Source organism: Ranitomeya imitator, chromosome 3 (assembly GCF_032444005.1).
Source record: "Ranitomeya imitator isolate aRanImi1 chromosome 3, aRanImi1.pri, whole genome shotgun sequence".
NCBI classification, from domain to species: Eukaryota; Metazoa; Chordata; class Amphibia; order Anura; family Dendrobatidae; genus Ranitomeya; species Ranitomeya imitator.
The window spans coordinates 5,162,353-5,184,742 of NC_091284.1; the positions used below are offsets into that span (position 1 = coordinate 5,162,353).

The following is a 22,390-nucleotide window of genomic DNA, read 5'->3' on the forward strand; positions in this document are numbered from 1 at the left end:
CAGGCTAGTGGAGTTTCCCATATGTCCCAGCTCATTTGGACGTGTGCAGGGCTCTTCCAGGAGAAGACAAGAAGTCCAGAAGAAGAAATCAAGCAGAGAGACTGAGCTGGGGAGCCTGCCACAACTTAATACCTTCAAGGCTTTGACATCACAGAAGGGCTGGCTTATCCAGACCCTCCTCTCTCTACATTCTGAGTACTTCAATCTTAAATTTATCTACTTGCTATAACTTCGCTACAAAACATGACAGAGTCAGACTCAACCTATCATTCATCTCGGATTAACGTGAGCATTCTAATGAGATCAAATATGTCCTATCTGGGATACATATTTACAGAGAAAACCCTACTTCTTTACCAGACGGAGTTAGAAGCCCGAGTTTCAAGGGATGGGTAGATACACCGAGTGGGAATACGAATATATATTTTCGTATTTCTAGCTTAAATCGTTTGCCTAATATCTAACAAAAACTAAACAAAGAATCTTTCAGGAATTTTGAAGTTTCTACATCACTTGTAGCTGAACAAGAGCTTACACAGGAAATGCCAGTCGTAAATTCTATTCGGCAATAAAACTTCCCCCAGTACATTGGAAAAGCAGCTCTTGGCTGAATGAAAGGGAAGGGGGGCTTTGCCCACGCAGGCTAGCAAGAGAACTACTTATGATATTTCATACCATATCGTGACACATGGCAATCTGTTCCTTGCATATAACAAAATTGTGCAGGACCACACAAGCTTTCACCACTTCGTCCACAGTGTCAGTCTTCAGGTTAATAGCGGTCAACAGAACTCGCCATTTTGCTGTTAGAATCCCAAAAGTGCACTCCACCATTCTTCACACTCGTGTTAAGCGGTAATTAAAAATTCTTTTAGTCAATCCACTACTTGATGATGGCTTCAGCAGGTGTTCCGAGAGGTGGAAGGCTTCATCTCCAACACATACAAATGGCATTGGTGGCCCAGAGGTTTCAGGCAGCGGTCTTGGGGGTGGAAATTGGAATGTGGTTCCATAGAGATGACGCCCCATTGCAGACACTTTAAAAACTTGTGAATCATTGGAACGGCTATAGGCCCCAATATTGCCCGCTATAAATTTGTATTTAGCGTCGGCGATGGCCATGAGCACAATGTAGAAATATTTCTTGTAGTTGAAATATTCAGAGCCAGATGGGCAAGGTTTGACGATGCGGATATGTTTCCCGTCCACTGCACCTAAGCAATTGGGAAACTGACAAATTTGTTGGAATTTTTCTGCAATCTCCAGCCAACTCTCAGTTGTGGGATGTGGGATGAATTCTTCATGCAAACAGTCCCACAATGCACGGCAGGGGTGCTTCACAATCCCCGATATGGTTGAAATCCGAAGACGGAACAGGAAATGGAGTGATAAAAGGGATTCGCCAGTTGCAAGGAATCTGTAAAAAAAGGAAAGGCAATAATAAGTACAAAATACCAGCAACAACATTACAGTTAAAAGTCAGCTTTAACAGTAGGAGATACAATAAAAATGGATTACCGAAGAGTCACCATCAGATGTTCTGCTGTTGAAATGGAGAAGCTGCAATATTACAAACTAAGATGTGTCTATACAAATGCACAAAGCATGGACGACAAACTCATCTAATTTCTTACTATCATGGAATCGCTGACTGGGTGGATCATAGAAATGCGGTAGACATAGTATATCTCGACTTCGGCAAATCATTTGATAAAGTATCTCATACTATCCTTATTGACAAAATGACCATGTATGGGATTGGCAAGGCTACGGTTAGGTGGACTCATAACTGGCTCAGTGAACCTACTCAGTGTTAGGCCGGGATCACACATGCGAGAAATACGTCCGAGTCTCGCATGGTAATTCCCGGCATTGTCGCCATCACTCAGCAGCGGAGCATGCGGCCGCATGTATTGCTATTCGGCCGACGCTCCACTCCTGAGTGACAGCGGCAATGCCGGGAATTACCATGCGAGACTTGGAAGTATTTCTCGCATGTGTGATCCCGGCCTTAATAAATGCTTGCACGTTCAGTTGGAAGAATGTCTCAAGTGAGATAACACAAGGCTCGGTCCTAGCCCCAGTGTTGTTCAACATCTTTATCAATGATTTAGATGAAGTCCAATACAATTGTCCACCACATCTGGATCCTTCACAAGAAACCTGAAAACCCACCTCTTCAAGAAAGCTTGCAACCTGTAATGACCACATGGCCACCTCAACACAATTGGAGCTACTGCAACCCTCGACCTACTGTCTCCTTCCTCATAATCCTGTAGAATGTAAGCCCGCCAGGGCAGGGTCCTCTCCCCTCTGTACTAGTTTTACTATCAGTGATATTTGTATTTTGATGCAACTCCCTCTCATGTACAGCACCATGGAATTAATGTTGCTATAGAAATAAATAATAATAATATGTGTCACTTCTTCTGATGAGGTGTCCAATCCGTTCCACCAATAAATCAAAGTTCTCCATTTGCATCCGAACATGTGAGAAAATTTTTTCAGGGTTTCCTCTAAACTCCATGTGTAGAATGCACCCCACGAATCATTCTCTGTGCTGTTATTGGGTGGACCCAAAAACGTTGGCGCAGACGCATGATGCGTTGTCTTTCTTGCTCCTTCTCCATAACAATCGCTTTCAAATGATTCGCCTCAACAGTGAAATCCACATTAATCTTCAGAATGTTTGCCATCACGCCTTCCATCTTCGCCTCTTGCGCTACAACCTGTCACACATGGGCTGAAGGAACACTGTATATATAGGTTTTCAGTAGCCACTAAGGTTTGGGAGCCTCCCATGAGCATTTTTAAAAAAATGGATCCGTCATAATCCGTCGTAAAACTGATAAAAAAATGGAAGAAACGGATGAAAAACTGATGCGACGGATGCGTTTTTTTGCCAGATCCGCTAGTTGGATCCAGAGAAAAAACGGATCCGTCACATCAGTTTTTCACAATTTACGTCGGATCCGTCGAGCCGCCAGATTGAGCTCTGTACACCTCGTACACACACGGCTCCGCTCTGTACACCTCGTACACACACGGCTCCTCTCCGTACATCTCGTACACACACGGCTCCAGTCCGTACACCTCGTACACACGGCTCCGCTCCGTACACCTCGTACACACACGGCTCCGCTGCGTACACCTCGTACACTCACGGCTCCGCTCCGTACACCTCGTACACACACGGCTCCGCTCCGTACACCTCGTACACACACGGCTCCGCTCCGTACACCTCGTACACACGGCTCCGCTCCGTACACCTCGTACACACACGGCTCCGCTCTGTACACCTCGTACACACACGGCTCCGCTCCGTACACCTCGTACACACACGGCTCCGCTCCGTACACCTCGTACACACACGGCTCCGCTCCGTACACCTCGTACACACACGGCTCCGCTCCGTACACACGGCTCCGCTCCGTACACCTCGTACACACACGGCTCCGCTCCGTACACACACGGCTCCGCTCCGTACACCTCGTACACACACGGCTCCGCTCCGTACACCTCGTACACACACGGCTCTGCTCCATACACCTCGTACACACACGGCTCCGCTCCGTACACCTCGTACACACGGCTCCGCTCCATACACCTCGTACATACACGGCTCTGCTCCGTACACCTCGTACACACACGGCTCTGCTCCATACACCTCGTACACACACGGCTCCGCTCCGTACACCTCGTACACACACTGCTCCTCTCCGTACACCTCATACACACACGGCTCCGCTCCGTACACCTCGTACACACACTGCTCCTCTCCGTACACCTCGTACACACACGGCTCTCCTCCGTACACCTCGTACACACACGGCTCTGCTCCGTACACCTCGTACACATACGGCTCCTCTCCGTACACCTCGTACACACACGGCTCTGCTCCGTACACCTCGTACACATACGGCTCCTCTCCGTACACCTCGTACACACACGGCTCTGCTCCGTACACCTCGTACACACGGCTCCTCTCCGTACACCTCGTACACACACGGCTCCGCTCCGTACACCTCGTACACACACGGCTCCGCTCCGTACACCTCGTACACACGGCTCAGCTCCTTACACCTCGTACACACACGGCTCCGCTCCGTACACCTCATACACACGCAGCTCCGCTCCGTACACCTCGTACACACACGGCTCCTCTCCGTACACCTCGTACATACACGGCTCTGCTCCGTACACCTCGTACACACACGGCTCTGCTCCGTACACCTCGTACACACACGGCTCTGCTCTGTACACCTCGTACACACACGGCTGTGCTCCATACACCTCGTACACACACGGCTCTGCTCCGTACACCTCGTACACACACGGCTCTGCTCCGTACACCTCGTACACACACTGCTCCTCTCCGTACACCTCGTACACACATGGCTCCGCTCCGTACACCTCGTACACACACGGCTCTGCTCCGTACACACACGGCTCCGCTCCGTACACCTCGTACACACACGGCTCCGCTCCGTACACCTCGTACACACACGGCTCTGCTCCATACACCTCGTACACACACGGCTCCGCTCCGTACACCTCGTACACACACTGCTCCTCTCCGTACACCTCATACACACACGGCTCCGCTCCGTACACCTCGTACACACACTGCTCCTCTCCGTACACCTCGTACACACACGGCTCTCCTCCGTACACCTCGTACACACACGGCTCTGCTCCGTACACCTCGTACACATACGGCTCCTCTCCGTACACCTCGTACACACACGGCTCTGCTCCGTACACCTCGTACACATACGGCTCCTCTCCGTACACCTCGTACACACACGGCTCTGCTCCGTACACCTCGTACACACGGCTCCTCTCCGTACACCTCGTACACACACGGCTCCGCTCCGTACACCTCGTACACACACGGCTCCGCTCCGTACACCTCGTACACACGGCTCAGCTCCGTACACCTCGTACACACACGGCTCCGCTCCGTACACCTCATACACACGCAGCTCCGCTCCGTACACCTCGTACACACACTGCTCCTCTCCGTACACCTCGTACACACACGGCTCCTCTCCGTACACCTCGTACACACGCGGCTCCTCTCCGTACACCTCGTACACACACGGCTCCGCTCCGTACACCTCGTACACACACGGCTCCGCTCCGTACACCTCGTACACATACGGCTCCGCTCCGTACACCTCAATATCACCATTACACACTGAACGGGAAACCACTGGGTAAATCTGACAGGGAGAAGGACTTGGGGATCCTAGTTAATGATAAACTTACCTGGAGCAGCCAGTGCCAGGCAGCAGCTGCCAAGGCAAACAGGATCATGGGGTGCATTAAAAGAGGTCTGGATACACATGATGAGAGCATTATACTGCCTCTGTACAAATCCCTAGTTAGACCGCACATGGAGTACTGTGTCCAGTTTTGGGCACCGGTGCTCAGGAAGGATATAATGGAACTAGAGAGAGTACAAAGGAGGGCAACAAAATTAATAAAGGGGATGGGAGAACTACAATACCCAGATAGATTAGCGAAATTAGGATTATTTAGTCTAGAAAAAAGACGACTGAGGGGCGATCTAATAACCATGTATAAGTATATAAGGGGACAATACAAATATCTCGCTGAGGATCTGTTTATACCAAGGAAGGTGACGGGCACAAGGGGGCATTCTTTGCGTCTGGAGGAGAGAAGGTTTTTCCACCAACATAGAAGAGGATTCTTTACTGTTAGGGCAGTGAGAATCTGGAATTGCTTGCCTGAGGAGGTGGTGATGGCGAACTCAGTCGAGGGGTTCAAGAGAGGCCTGGATGTCTTCCTGGAGCAGAACAATATTGTATCATACAATTATTAGGTTCTGTAGAAGGACGTAGATCTGGGGATTTATTATGATGGAATATAGGCTGAACTGGATGGACAAATGTCTTTTTTCGGCCTTACTAACTATGTTACTATGTTACTATGTTACTATGTACACATACGGCTCCTCTCCGTACACCTCGTACACACATGGCTCCGCTCCGTACACCTCGTACACACACGGCTCCGCTCCGTACACCTCGTACACACACGGCTCCTCTCCGTACACCTCGTACACACACTGCTCCTCTCCGTACACCTCGTACACACACGGCTCCGCTCCGTACACCTCGTACACACACGGCTCCGCTCCGTACACCTCGTACACACACTGCTCCTCTCCGTACACACACGGCTCCGCTCCGTACACCTCGTACACACACGGCTCCGCTCCGTACACCTCGTACACACACTGCTCCTCTCCGTACACCTCGTACACACACGGCTCTGCTCCGTACACCTCGTACACACGGCTCCGCTCCGTACACCTCGTACACACTCGGCTCCGCTCCGTACACCTCGTACACACGGCTCCGCTCCGTACACCTCGTACACACACGGCTCCTCTCCGTACACCTCGTACACACACGGCTCTGCTCCGTACACCTCGTACACACGGCTCCGCTCCGTACACCTCGTACACACGGCTCCTCTCCGTACACACACGGCTCCGCTCCGTACACCTCGTACACACGGCTCCGCTCCGTACACCTCATACACACTGCTCTGCTCCGTACACCTCGTACACACACGGCTCTGCTCCGTACACCTCGTACACACACGGCTCTGCTCCGTACACCTCGTACACACGGCTCCGCTCCGTACACCTCATACACACTGCTCTGCTCCGTACACCTCGTACACACACGGCTCCGCTCCGTACACCTCGTACACACGGCTCCGCTCCGTACACCTCGTACACACGGCTCCGCTACATCCACACTGTAAACCCCTCCTGACCCCTCACATCAACTTCCCCTCATTGGCACCATGACAACCAGCACAGCAGAGTCCTGCACACACTGAGGCCCTGATCATGTGACCCCTGACTCCTCCCTCCGGTGACCTCATCACAGGTCCTGTGCGCACACAGCAGCCATATATGTGGTGGCGGCTCTGCAGGTGGAGGTAGGTGCAGGTTCTCCATTGCGGAGGGGGACATTAACCCCTTCTGCACTGAGACTCTCTTGGTGTTTTTGTTGCCCATTTATATCATTTTTGTTGTTTCCAGTAAGGGTATGTTTCCACGTTCAGGAAACGCTGCGTGTTTGACGCTGCATAGAGCCACAGCATCAAACCCGCAGCGTCCAGATGTTACAGCATAGTGGAGGGGATTTCATGAAACCCTGTCTCCACTATGTGTGGTAACACGCATCCGGCGGTTCTGCGACTCCGGAAATGCGGCGCGTCTTTTTAGATCGCAGCATGTCCGTTTACCTTGCGGCGCCGCTGCAAGGTATAACACAGGGCCCTATGTGTGGGGTGCGATGATTCCGGATGTGTGCAAAGAACACATCCGGCATCACCGCGTCCCAGAAGGGGCGGAGCTTTGGGCGGAGCGAGTTTGCCGTTCCGTCCAAACCGCCGGCCATCCTGAACGTGGACACGTACCCTCAGAGTTAGGCCGGCCTCACACTCAGCGTATAAATATACGGTCCGTTATTTACGGCCGTAATACGCAGAAAAGTCCCCAAAATAGTGGTCCGTATGTCCTCCGTAGGCGGGGTGTGTCAGCGTATTTTGCGCATGGCATCATCCGTATGGCATCCGTACTGCGAGATTTTCTCGCAGGCTTGCAAAACCGACATACGGACATACAAGGGATCCATGTGTCAAAAAATCGTAACAACATATGTACTGTATATATATATATATATATCTCCCCTCCTGTATATATATATCTCCCCCTCCTGTATATATATACAGTGGGGCAAAAAAGTATTTAGTCAGTCAGCAATAGTGCAAGTTCCACCACTTAAAAAGATGAGAGGCGTCTGTAATTTACATCACAGGCAGACCTCAACTATGGGAGACAAACTGAGAAAAAAAAATCCAGAAAATCCCATTGTCTGTTTTTTTATCATTTTTTTTGCATATTATGGTGGAAAATAAGTATTTGGTCAGAAACAAACAATCAAGATTTCTGGCTCTCACAGACCTGTAACTTCTTCTTTAAGAGTCTCCTCTTTCCTCCACTCATTACCTGTAGTAATGGCACCTGTTTAAACTTGTTGTCAGTATAAAAAGACACCTGTGCACACCCTCAAACAGTCTGACTCCAAACTCCACTATGGTGAAGACCAAAGAGCTGTCAAAGGACACCAGAAACAAAATTGTAGCCCTGCACCAGGCTGGGAAGACTGAATCTGCAATAGCCAACCAGCTTGGAGTGAAGAAATCAACAGTGGGAGCAATAATTAGAAAATGGAAGACATACAAGACCACTGATAATCTCCCTCGATCTGGGGCTCCACGCAAAATCCCACCCCGTGGGGTCAGAATGATCACAAGAACGGTGAGCAAAAATCCCAGAACCACGCGGGGGGACCTAGTGAATGAACTGCAGAGAGCTGGGACCAATGTAACAAGGCCTACCATAAGTAACACACTACGCCACCATGGACTCAGATCCTGCAGTGCCAGACGTGTCCCACTGCTTAAGCCAGTACATGTCCGGGCCCGTCTGAAGTTTGCTAGAGAGCATTTGGATGATCCAGAGGAGTTTTGGGAGAATGTCCTATGGTCTGATGAAACCAAACTGGAACTGTTTGGTAGAAACACAACTTGTCGTGTTTGGAGGAAAAAGAATACTGAGTTGCATCCATCAAACACCATACCTACTGTAAAGCATGGTGGTGGAAACATCATGCTTTGGGGCTGTTTCTCTGCAAAGGGGCCAGGACGACTGATCCGGGTACATGAAAGAATGAATGGGGCCATGTATCGTGAGATTTTGAGTGCAAACCTCCTTCCATCAGCAAGGGCATTGAAGATGAAACATGGCTGGGTCTTTCAACATGACAATGATCCAAAGCACACCGCCAGGGCAACGAAGGAGTGGCTTCGTAAGAAGCATTTCAAGGTCCTGGAGTGGCCTAGCCAGTCTCCAGATCTCAACCCTATAGAAAACCTTTGGAGGGAGTTGAAAGTCCGTGTTGCCAAGCGAAAAGCCAAAAACATCACTGCTCTAGAGGAGATCTGCATGGAGGAATGGGCCAACATACCAACAACAGTGTGTGGCAACCTTGTGAAGACTTACAGAAAACGTTTGACCTCTGTCATTGCCAACAAAGGATATATTACAAAGTATTGAGATGAAATTTTGTTTCTGACCAAATACTTATTTTCCACCATAATATGCAAATAAAATGTTAAAAAAACAGACAATGTGATTTTCTGGATTTTTTTTTCTCAGTTTGTCTCCCATAGTTGAGGTCTACCTATGATGTAAATTACAGACGCCTCTCATCTTTTTAAGTGGTGGAACTTGCACTATTGCTGACTGACTAAATACTTTTTTGCCCCACTGTATATATATATGTCAGTGAGACACATATATATATATATATATATATATATATATATATATATATATATATATATATATATATATATTAATATTTCATCTATATAGCTTAAAAGCTGGTAATTCATTTGCCGGGTTTTGCTTTCTCCTTCCTAAACCCGACATGATATGAGACATGATTACATACAGTAAACCATCTCATATCCCCATTTTTTTGCATATTCCACATGTCTAATGTTAGTAGTGTGTATGTGCAAAATTTGGGTGCTCTAGCTATTAAATTAAAGGGTTAAATGGCAGAAAAAAATGGTGTGGGCTCCCGCACAATTTTCTCCGCCAGAGTAGTAAAGCCAGTGACTGAGGGCAGATATTAATAGCCTGGAGAGGGTCCACGGTTATTGGCCCCCCTGGAAGATGCGCCTATTCTGGCACTTGGCCACTCTCTTCCCACTCCCCTGTAGCGGTGGGATATGGGGTAATGAAGGGTTAATGCCACCTTGCTATTGTAAGGTGACATTAAGCCAGATTAATAATAATAATAATAATAATTAATAATAATAATTTTATTTATATAGCGCCAACATATTCCGCAGCGCTTTACAAATTATAGTGGGGATTTGTACAGACAATAGACATTACAGCATAACAGAAATACAGTTCAAAACAGATACCAGGAGGAGTGAGGGCCCTGCTGCTCGCAAGCTACAAACTATGAGGAAAAGGGGAGACACGAGCGGTGGATGGTAACAATTGCTTTAGTTATTCGGACCGGCTATAGTATAAGGCTCGGGTGTTCATGTAAAGCTGCATGAACCAGTTATCTGCCTAAGTATGTAGCAGTACAGACACAGAGGGCTATTAAGTGCATAAAGTGAATGAGAACATGATACGAGGAACTTTTTTATTTTTTATTTTTTATGATAGGCCACACAGGGATCGTTAGGTAATGTGTTGAGGCGGTAGGCCAATCTGAACAAATGAGTTTTTAGGGCACGCTTAAAATTAATAATGGAGAGGCGTCAATTATGACACCTATCCATTATTAATCCAATAGAAGGAAATGGTTAAAAAAACACACACACATTATTACAAAGTATTTTAATGAAATAAGTACACAGGTTGTTGTAATATTTTATTATACTGGTAATCCACCTTAAGACCCTTGTCACTTGGAACAAATGTAAAAAAAACCAAACAACAATATTCCAAACCTTCCGTCGTTCTGTCTCGTCCCACGCTGTAAATCCATCTGAAAGGGTTAACTAATTTTACAAGCAGAAGCTCTGCTAATGCAGCCTCCCCTGCCTGTAAAAACCCGGAGAATGAATGGAATGTAGGTGAATGACCTGTAGTTACCTTGAGTTGCGGTGATGCGCCCTCTGCTGGATGTCCTCATATGAACTCAAGCGTGGGAAAATATTCTGAAAAGTTCCCAGGCTCGAGTTCATATGAGGACATCCAGCAGAGGGCGCATCACCGCAACTCAAGGTAACTACAGGTTAAGGAAACTGGCTAAATAAGATTAAAATAGATAAATCTCCGGGTCCGGATGGCATACACCCACGAGTACTAAGAGAACTAAGTAATGTAATAGATAAACCATTATTTCTTATTTTTAGTGACTCTATAGCGACAGGGTCTGTTCCGCAGGACTGGCGCATAGCAAATGTGGTGCCAATATTCAAAAAGGGCTCTAAAAGTGAACCTGGAAATTATAGGCCAGTAAGTCTAACCTCTATTGTTGGTAAAATATTTGAAGGGTTTCTGAGGGATGTTATTCTGGATTATCTCAATGAGAATAACTGTGTAACTCCATATCAGCATGGGTTTATGAGAAATCGCTCCTGTCAAACCAATCTAATCAGTTTTTATGAAGAGGTAAGCTATAGGCTGGACCACGGTGAGTCATTGGACGTGGTATATCTCGATTTTTCCAAAGCGTTTGATACCGTGCCGCACAAGAGGTTGGTACACAAAATGAGAATGCTTGGTCTGGGGGAAAATGTGTGTAAATGGGTTAGTAACTGGCTTAGTGATAGAAAGCAGAGGGTGGTTATAAATGGTATAGTCTCTAACTGGGTCGCTGTGACCAGTGGGGTACCGCAGGGGTCAGTATTGGGACCTGTTCTCTTCAACATATTCATTAATGATCTGGTAGAAGGTTTACACAGTAAAATATCGATATTTGCAGATGATACAAAACTATGTAAAGCAGTTAATACAAGAGAAGATAGTATTCTGCTACAGATGGATCTGGATAAGTTGGAAACTTGGGCTGAAAGGTGGCAGATGAGGTTTAACAATGATAAATGTAAGGTTATACACATGGGAAGAAGGAATCAATGTCACCATTACACACTGAATGGGAAACCACTGGGTAAATCTGACAGGGAGAAGGACTTGGGGATCCTAGTTAATGATAAACTTACCTGGAGCAGCCAGTGCCAGGTAGCAGCTGCCAAGGCAAACAGGATCATGGGGTGCATTAAAAGAGGTCTGGATACACATGATGAGAGCATTATACTGCCTCTGTACAAATCCCTAGTTAGACCGCACATGGAGTACTGTGTCCAGTTTTGGGCACCGGTGCTCAGGAAGGATATAATGGAACTAGAGAGAGTACAAAGGAGGGCAACAAAATTAATAAAGGGGATGGGAGAACTACAATACCCAGATAGATTAGCGAAATTAGGATTATTTAGTCTAGAAAAAAGACGACTGAGGGGCGATCTAATAACCATGTATAAGTATATAAGGGGACAATACAAATATCTCGCTGAGGATCTGTTTATACCAAGGAAGGTGACGGGCACAAGGGGGCATTCTTTGCGTCTGGAGGAGAGAAGGTTTTTCCACCAACATAGAAGAGGATTCTTTACTGTTAGGGCAGTGAGAATCTGGAATTGCTTGCCTGAGGAGGTGGTGATGGCGAACTCAGTCGAGGGGTTCAAGAGAGGCCTGGATGTCTTCCTGGAGCAGAACAATATTGTATCATACAATTAGGTTCTGTAGAAGGACGTAGATCTGGGGATTTATTATGATGGAATATAGGCTGAACTGGATGGACAAATGTCTTTTTTCGGCCTTACTAACTATGTTACTATGTTACTATGTAAAACTTATATCTTGTTGGGTAGTAGAGGTAATCTCATCAGAAATCCTGAATTACAGTGGTTTCCGGCTTTGTATAACCCTTTCCCTCCGGTTGCAAAAAAAAACTTGTGAGCTCAGTGACTGGATGCAGCGCTGTCGACATGACATCAGCAATGCAGACAATAACAGACACCGGGAGGAGAGGAGGAGACTCAACGTTTGGAGAATGAGAAAAGCGCGCAAGCTTTTTTTTTTAAACAAGCACCGGGGAGACAGAAATTTTGCGAAACTGAAAAATCCCTTTAAGTGTTATGATTACATAGAAATTGATTTTTTATACACTGCTCAAAAAACTAAAGGGAACACTAAAATCCCACATCCTAGATATCACTGGGTTTACCCAGATTTAACCACTGGGTAAATCTGACAGGGAGAAGGACTTGGGGATCCTAGTTAATGATAAACTTACCTGGAGCAGCCAGTGCCAGGCAGCAGCTGCCAAGGCAAACAGGATCATGGGGTGCATTAAAAGAGGTCTGGATACACATGATGAGAGCATTATACTGCCTCTGTACAAATCCCTAGTTAGACCGCACATGGAGTACTGTGTCCAGTTTTGGGCACCGGTGCTCAGGAAGGATATAATGGAACTAGAGAGAGTACAAAGGAGGGCAACAAAATTAATAAAGGGGATGGGAGAACTACAATACCCAGATAGATTAGCGAAATTAGGATTATTTAGTCTAGAAAAAAGACGACTGAGGGGCGATCTAATAACCATGTATAAGTATATAAGGGGACAATACAAATATCTCGCTGAGGATCTGTTTATACCAAGGAAGGTGACGGGCACAAGGGGGCATTCTTTGCGTCTGGAGGAGAGAAGGTTTTTCCACCAACATAGAAGAGGATTCTTTACTGTTAGGGCAGTGAGAATCTGGAATTGCTTGCCTGAGGAGGTGGTGATGGCGAACTCAGTCGAGGGGTTCAAGAGAGGCCTGGATGTCTTCCTGGAGCAGAACAATATTGTATCATACAATTAGGTTCTGTAGAAGGACGTAGATCTGGGGATTTATTATGATGGAATATAGGCTGAACTGGATGGACAAATGTCTTTTTTCGGCCTTACTAACTATGTTACTATGTTACTATGTTACAGGTCATTCACCTACATTCCATTCATTCCCTGGGTTTTTACAGACAGGGGCGGCTGCATTAGCAGGCTTCTGCTTGTAAAATTAGTTAACCCTTTCAGATGGATTTACAGCATGGGACGAGACAGAACGACGAAAGGTATGGAATATTGTTGTTTTTTTTTTTTTTACATTTGTTCCAAGTGACAAGGGTCTTAAGGTGGATTACCAGTATAATAAAATATTACAACAACCTGTGTACTTATTTCATTAAAATACTTTGTAATAATGTGTGTGTGTTATTTTAACCATTTCATACTATTGCATTAATAATGGATAGGTGTCATAATTGATGCCTCTCCATTATTAACCCCTTAGTGACAGAGCCAATTTGGTACTTAATGACCGAGCCAATTTTTGCAATTCTGACCACTGTCACTTTATGAGGTTATAACTCTGGAACACTTTAACGGATCCCGCTGATTCTGAGAATGTTTTTTCGTAACATATTGTACTTCATGTTAGTGGTGACATTTCTTCGATATTACTTGCGATTATTTATGAAAAAAACGGAAATATGGCGAAAATTTTTAAAATTTTGCAATTTTCAAACTTTGTATTTTTATGTCCTTAAATCAGAGAGATATGTCACGAGAAATAGTTAATAAATAACATTTCCCACATCTCTACTTTAAATCGGCACAATTTTGGAAAGAAAATTTTTTTTTTGTTAGGGAGTTATAAGGGTTAAAAGTTGACCAGCAATTTCTCATTTTTACAACACCATTTTTTTTAGGGACCACATCACATTTGAAGTCATTTTGAGGGGTCTATATGATAGAAAATAATGAAGTGTGACACCATTCTAAAAACTGCACCCCTCAAGGTGCTCAAAACCACATTCAAGAAGTTTATTAACCCTTTACGTGCTTCACAGGAACTGAAACAATGTGGAAGGAAAAAATGAACATTTAACTTTTTTTTGCAAACATCTTAATTCAGAACCATTTTTTTTATTTTCACAAGTGTAAAAACAGAAATGTAACCATAAATTTTGTTATGCAATTTCTCCTGAACACGCCAATACCCCATATGTGGGGGTAAACTACTTTTTGGGCGCACCGCAGAGCTTGGAAGTGAAGGAGCGCTGTTTGACTTTTTCAATGCAGAATTGTCTGGAATTGAGATCGGACACCATGTCACGTTTAGAGAGCCCCTGATGTGCCTAAATAGTGGAAACTCCCAACAAGTGACCCCATTTTGGAAACTAGACCCCTTAAGGAACTTATCTAGATGTGTGGTGAGCACTTTGAACCCCCAAGTGCTTCACAGAAGTTTATAACGTAGAGCCGTGAAAATAAAAAATCGCATTTGTTTACACAAAAATGATTTTTCGCCCACAAATTATTTTTTTCACAAGGGTAACAGGAGAAATTAGACCATAAAAATTGTTGTGCAATTTCTCTTGAATACGTCGATACCCCATATGTGGGGGTAAACCACTGTTTGGGCGCACCGCAGAGCTTGGAAGTGAAGGAGCGCCTTATGACTTTTTCAATGCAGAATTGGCTGGAATTGAGATCGGACGCCATGTCGCGTTTGGAGAGCCCCTGATGTGCCTAAACAGTGGAAACCCCCCACAAGTGACACCATTTTGGAATCTAGACCCCTTAAGGAACTTATCTAGATGTGTGGTGAGCACTTTGAACCCCCTAGTGCTTCACAGAAGTTTATAACGTAGAGCGGTGAAAATAAAAAATCACATTTTTTCTACAAAAATGATCTTTTTGCCCCCAAATTTTTATTTTCACAAGGCTAACAGGAGAAATTAGACCACAAAAGTTGTTGTGCAATTTCTCCTGAGTACGTCAATACCCCATATGTGGGAGTAAACCACTGTTTGGGCGCACCGCAGAGCTTGGAAGAGAAGGAGTGCCGTTTTACTTTTTCAATGTAGAATTGGCTGGAATTGAGATCGGACGCCATGTCGCGTTTGGAGAGCCCCTGATGTGCCTAAACAGTGGAAACCCCCCACAAGTGACACCATTTTGGAAACTAGACCCCCCATGGAACTTATCTAGATGTGTGGTAAGAACTTTGAATGCCCAAGTGCTTCACAGAAGTTTAGAATGCAGAGTCGTGAAAGTAAAAAAAAAATTTTTTTTCCACAAAAAAGATATTGTAGCCCCCAAGTTTTTATTCTCACAAGGGTAACAGGAGAAATTGGACCACTAAAGTTGTTGTCCAATTTATCCCGAGTACGCTGATGGGGGCATCATATGTGGGGGTAAACCACTGTTTGGGCGCACAGCAGAGCTCGGAAGGGAAGGAGCGCCATTTTGGAATGCAGACTTAGATAGAATGGTCTGTGGGCGTTATGTTGCATTTGCAGAGCCCCTGATGTACCTAAACTGTAGTAACCCCCCACAAGTGACCCCCTTTTGGAAACTAGACCCCCAAGGAACTTATATAGATGTGTGGCGAGAACTTTGAATGCCCAAGTGCTTCACAGAAGTTTATAATGCAGAGTCGTGAAAATAAAAAATATTTTTTTTTTCCACAAAAAAGATTTTGTAGCCCCCAAGTTTTTATTTTTACAAGGGTAACATGAGAAATTGGACCCCAAAAGTTGTTGTCCAATTTATCCCGAGTACGCTGATGCCCTATATGTGGGGGTAATCCACTGTTTGGGCGCACGGCAGAGCTCAGAAGGGAGGGAGCACCATTTGACTTTTTGTTATGGTCTGGTGATTAAGGAGCGACATGTGACTAGCTCTGAGCAGGTGGTAACTGTACTGACCGCAGTCCCTAAGCTCGACACAACACTAGAAGTAGCCATGGAATGCTCCTAACTCTGCCTAGGCATCTCGTCACAGCCTGAGAGCTAACTACCCCTAAAGATAGAAGCAGGAAAACTATCTTGCCTCAGAGAAAATCCCCAAAGGATACATTAGCCCCCCACAAGTAATGACTGTGAGAGGAGAAGGAAATGACATACGTAGTATGAAACAAGATTAAGCACAGGAGGCCACTTCTAGCTAGATAGAAATAGTACAGGACAGAACGCTGTGCGGTCAGTAATAAAAACTAGAAAAAGTCCACTGCAGAGGAATGCAAAAATCTCCACACCTGACTAAAGGTGTGGAGGGCAAACTCTGCTGCCCAGAGCTTCCAGCCTAGCTGAATAGATCCATACTGATAAGCTGGACAAATGAACAAAACATAGAAAGTGCTGAACAACAAAGTTCACAACAAGTGAACTGCAAAAGGACAAGCAAGGACTTAGCTTTTGCTGAACTGGTCAGAGTGTCAGGAAAATCCTAAGAGCAATGACTCCAGGCAGGAACAATTGACAACTTGCATTGAATGAGGGATAAGGCCAGACTAATATAGCCGAGCCAGAAAGACGATCAGTGAAAACAGCTGCTGAAGCTAAATCCAAGAAGCAGCCATACCACTCAAAACCACAGGAGGGAGCCCAAGAGCAGAACCCACAAAAATGCTACTTACAACCACCGGAGGGAGCCCAAGAGCGGAATTCACAACACTTTTTGAGCGCAAAATTGGCTGTCGTGTTTGGAGACCCCCTGATGTACCTAAACAGTGGAAACCCCCTAATTCTAACTCCAACCCTAACCCCAACACACCCCTAACCCTAATCCCAACCTGATCCATAATCCTAATCACAACCCTAACGATAATCACAACCCTTGCCCCAAAACAACCCTAATGTCAACCCTAACCATAACCCTAATCAAAACCTTAAATCCAACACACCCCTAATCCTAATCTCAACCCTAACCTCAAACCTAACCCTAATCCCAATACACCCCTAATCACAACCCTAACCTTAACCCTAATCCCAAACCTATCCCTAATCCCAAGCGTAACCCTAATGCCAACCCTAATCCAAACCCTAACCCTAATCCCAACTCTAACCCTAACTTTAGCCGCAACCCTAGCCCTAACTTTAGCCCCAAACCTAACCCTAACTTTAGCCCCAACCCTAACCCTAGCGCTGAGGCTACTTTCACACTTGCGTCATTTGGCATCCGTCGCAATCCGTCATTTTGGACAAAAAACGGATCCTGCAAATGTGCCCGCAGGATGCATTTTTTTGCCCATAGACTTGTATTGCCGACGGATCGCGACGTGCACTGGATCCGTTGCGTTTTGGCGGACCGTCGGCACAAAAAATCGTTCAATGTAACGTTTTTTTGTACGTCGCGTCCGCCATTTCCGACCACGCATGCATGGCCGTAACTCCGCCCCCTCCTCCCCAGGACATAGATTGGGCAGCGGATACGTTGAAAAACTGCATCCGCTGCCCGCGTTGTGCACAATTTTCACAACGTGCGCCGGTATGTCGGGCCAACGCATTGAGACGGCTCCGTACCGACGCAGGTGAGAAAGAAGCCTAACCCTAAATTTAGCCCCAACCCTAAATTTAGCCCTAACCCTAGCCCTAGTCCTAACCCTAGCCCCAACCCTAACCCTAGCCCTAATTTTAGCCCCAACTGCTTTCTCCTGCCGGCCGGCAGATGGCGACAGATGGCGGGCGCACTGCGCATGCGCCCGCCATTTTGTTTCCCAAAGAAGACGCCGGCAGGCAGGAGAGGACGCAGGAGGACCCAGGGACACCGGTAAGTATGGCAGGGTCCCTGAATCCCCCTATTTCTCTGTCCTCTGATGTGCGACCCCAAAGATTCCCCCGGTGCCGGCCGGCGGGCGCACTGCGCATGCGCCCGCCATTTTTTTGTCGGAAAAAGATGGCGGCGCCCATCGGGAGCCACGAGGAGCACCGGGGGAAACAGGTGAGTATTGGGGGGCTATCTGGGACCCCATTTCTCTGTCCTCTGATGTGCGATCACATCGGAGGACAGAGAAATTAAAAGGGAAATCGCGTTTTTCTTTTTGCAATCGCCGGTAAATAGTTAATTACCGGCGATCGCAAAAGCGGGGTCGGTAAAAAACCCCCCCGAATCATGTTCTCTGGGGTCTCGGCTACCCCCGGCAGCCGAGACCCCAGAGAAAATCCGACTCTGGGAGGCGCTATTTACTTTTTCCACAGCGCCGTTAATTAACGGCGCTGTGGTTTAAGTACCCTTAACTGCCGCCGTTAGAAGGCGTATCGGCGGTCGTTAAGGGGTTAATCTGGCTTAATGTCACCTTACAATAGCAAGGTGGCATTAACCCTTCATTACCCCATATCCCACCGCTACACGGGAATGGGAAGAGAGTGGCCAAGTGCCAGAATAGGCGCATCTTCCAGATGTGCCTTTTCTGGGGTGGCTGGGGGCAGATGTTTTTAGCCGGGGAGGGGGGGGGCAATAACCATGGACCCTCTCCAGGCTATTAATATCTGCCCTCAGTCACTGGCTTTACTACTCTGGCGGAGAAAATTGCGCGGGAGCCCACGCCATTTTGTTCCGCGATTTAACCCTTTAATTTAATAGCTACAGCGCCCAAATTTTGCACATACACACTACTGATATTAGTAGTGTGGAATATGCAAAAAAAAAGGTGATATGAGATGGTTTACTGTATGTAACCAGGTCTCATATCATGTCGGGTTTAGGAAGGAGATAAGAAAAGCCGGCAATTGAATTACCAGCTTTTAAGCTATCTAGCGCTGTATGAAATATTAATATATATACAGTTATGGCGAAAAGTATTGACACCCCTGCAAATTCTGTCAGATAATACTCAGCTTCTTCCTGAAAATGATTGCAATCACAAATTCTTTGGTATTATTATCTTCATTTAATTTGTCTTAAATGAAAAAACACAAAAGAGAATGAAGCAAAACATTGATCATTTCACACAAAACTCCAAAAATGGCCCAGACAAAAGTATTGGCACCCTCAGCCTAATACTTGGTTGCACAACCTTTAGCCAAAATAACTGCGACCAACCGCTTCTGGTAACCATCAATGAGTTTCTTACAATGCTCTGCTGGAATTTTAGACCATTCTTCTTCAGCAAACTGCTCCAGGTCTCTGATATTTGAAGGCTGCCTTCTCCAAACTGCCATTTTTAGATCTCTCCACAGGTGTTCTACGGGATTCAGGTCTGGACTCATTGCTGGCCACCTTAGAAGTCTCCAGAGCTTTCTCTCAAACCATTTTCTAGGGCTTTTTGAAGTGTGTTTTGGGTCATTGTCCTGCTGGAAGACCCATGACCTCTGAGGGAGACCCAGCTTTCTCACACTGGGCCCTACATTATGCTGCAAAATTTGTTGGTAGTCTTCAGACTTCATAATGCCATGCACACGGTCAAGCAGTCCAGTGCCAGAGGCAGCAAAGCAACCCCAAAACATCAGGGAACCTCTGCCATGTTTGACTGTAGGGACCGTGTTCTTTTCTTTGAATGCCTCTTTTTTTCTCCTGTAAACTCTATGTTGATGCCTTTGCTCAAAAAGCTCTACTTTTGTCTCATCTGACCAGAGAACATTCTTCCAAAACGTTTTAGGCTTTTTCAGGTAAGTTTTGGCAAACTCCAGCCTGGCTTTTTTATGTCTCGGGGTAAGAAGTGGGGTCTTCCTGGGTCTCCAACCATACAGTCCCTTTTCATTCAGACGCCGACGGATAGTACGGGTTGACACTGTTGTACCCTCGGACTGCAGGGCAGCTTGAACTTGTTTGGATGTTAGTCAGGGTTCTTTATCCACCATCCGCACATCTTGCGTTGAAATCTCTTGTCAATTTTTCTTTTCTGTCCACATCTCGGGAGGTTAGCCACAGTGCCATGGGCTTTACACTTCTTGATGACACTATGCACGGTAGACACAGGAACATTCAGGTTTTTGGAGATGGACTTGTAGCCTTGAGATTGCTCATGCTTCCTCACAATTTGGTTTCTCAAGTCCTCAGACAGTTCTTTGGTCTTCTTTCTTTTCTCCATGCTCAATGTGGTACACACGGACACAGGACAGAGGTTGGGTCAACTTTAATCCATGTCAACTGGTTGCAAGTGTGATTTATTTATTGCCAACACCGGTTAGGTGCCACAGGTAAGTTACAGGTGCTGTTAATTACACTAATTAGAGAAGCATCACATGATTTTTCGAACAGTGCCAATACTTTTGTCCACCCCCTTTTTTATGTTTGGTGTGGAATTATATCCAATTTGGCTTTAGGACAATTCTTTTTGTGTTTTTTCATTTAAGACAAATTAAATGAAGATAATACCAAATAATTTGTGTTTGCAATGATTTTCAGGAAGAAACTGAGTATTATCTGACGGAATTGCAGGGGTGTTAATACTTTTGGCCATGACTGTACATATATGTGTCTCACTGACATATATATATTCTATTCTAACCTGTCAGTGTGATTTTACTGTACACCGCACTGAATTGCCGGCTTTTCGCTAGAACCCCGCTGCGTATTTCTCGCAAGTCACACTGTTGGTCCGTGTGTAATCCGTATTTTTCTCTCCCCCATAGACTTTCATTGGCTTATTTTTTGCGCAATACGGTGACAAACGCAGCATGCTGCGATTTTCTACGGCTGTAGAAGACCGTATAATACGGATCAGTAAAATACGGCAGATAGGAGCTGCCCCATAGAGAATCATTGTACCATATGCAATCCGTATTTTCTGCACCTCTCATACGTCCGTAAAACTCGCTAGTGTGACGCCGGCCTTACAGTACATGCGACCCAACTATAGAAGGAAGGAAGGAAGGAAACAGGTTGTTCTTATAGTACAGGGTCCCCCCACAGTATAATATTCCCACAGCACCGCCATCCCCCCACACACAGTATAATGTTCCCACAGTACTGCTATCCCCCACACACAGTATAATATTCCCACAGTACCGCCATCCCCCACACACAGTATAATATTCCCACAGTTCCGCCATCCCCCCACACACAGTATAATATTCCCACAGTACCGCCATCCCCCCACACACAGTATAATGTTCCCACAGTACTGCCATCCCCCACACACAGTATAATATTCCCACAGTTCCGCCATCCCCCCACACAGTATATTATTCCCACAGTACCGCCATCCCCCCACACAGTATAATATTCCCACAGTACCGCCATCCCCCCACACAGTATAATCCCACAGTACCGCCATCCCCCACACACAGTATAATATTCCCACAGTACCGCCATCCCCCCACACAGTATAATCCCACAGTACCGCCATCCCCCCCACACACAGTATAATATTCCCACAGTACCGCCATCCCCCCCCACACAGTATAATATTCCCACAGTACCTCCATCCCCCACACAGTATAATGTTCCCACAGTACCTCCATCCCCCACACAGTATAATGTTCCCACAGTACCGCCATCCCCCACACAGTATAATGTTCCCACAGTACCGCCATCCCCAACACACAGTATAATATTCCCACAGTACCGCCATCCCCCACACACAGTATAATATTCCCACAGTACCTCCATCCCCCACACACAGTATAATATTCCCACAGTACCGCCATCCCCCCCACACAGTATAATATTCCCACAGTACCGCCATCCCCCACACACAGTATAATATTCCCACAGTACCACCATCCCCCACACACAGTATAATATTCCCACAGTACCGCCATCCCCCCACACAGTATAATATTCCCACAGTACCGCCATCCCCATACACAGTATAATATTCCCACAGTACTGCCATCCCCCACACAGTATAATATTCCCACAGTACCGCCATCACCCCACTCACAGTATAATATTCCCACAGTACCGCCATCCCCATACACAGTATAATATTCCCACAGTACTGCCATCCCCCCACACACAGTATATTA

General features: G+C 46.2%; 2 protein-coding genes across 2 annotated transcripts in view; one reads left to right on the forward strand and one right to left on the reverse strand.

The window, feature by feature from the left end:
• LOC138672441 (uncharacterized) overlaps positions 1 to 22,390 on the reverse strand; it is a 654,503-nt gene that overhangs the window by 90,158 nt on the left and 541,955 nt on the right. The window lies entirely within an intron of this gene.
• LOC138672438 (oocyte zinc finger protein XlCOF8.4-like) overlaps positions 6,941 to 22,390 on the forward strand; it is a 47,440-nt gene continuing 31,990 nt past the window's right edge. Inside the window, exon 1 of the mRNA XM_069760410.1 lies at positions 6,941 to 6,981. The gene's annotated coding sequence lies outside the window, so the exon portion shown is untranslated. The remainder of the gene's footprint in view (positions 6,982 to 22,390) is intronic.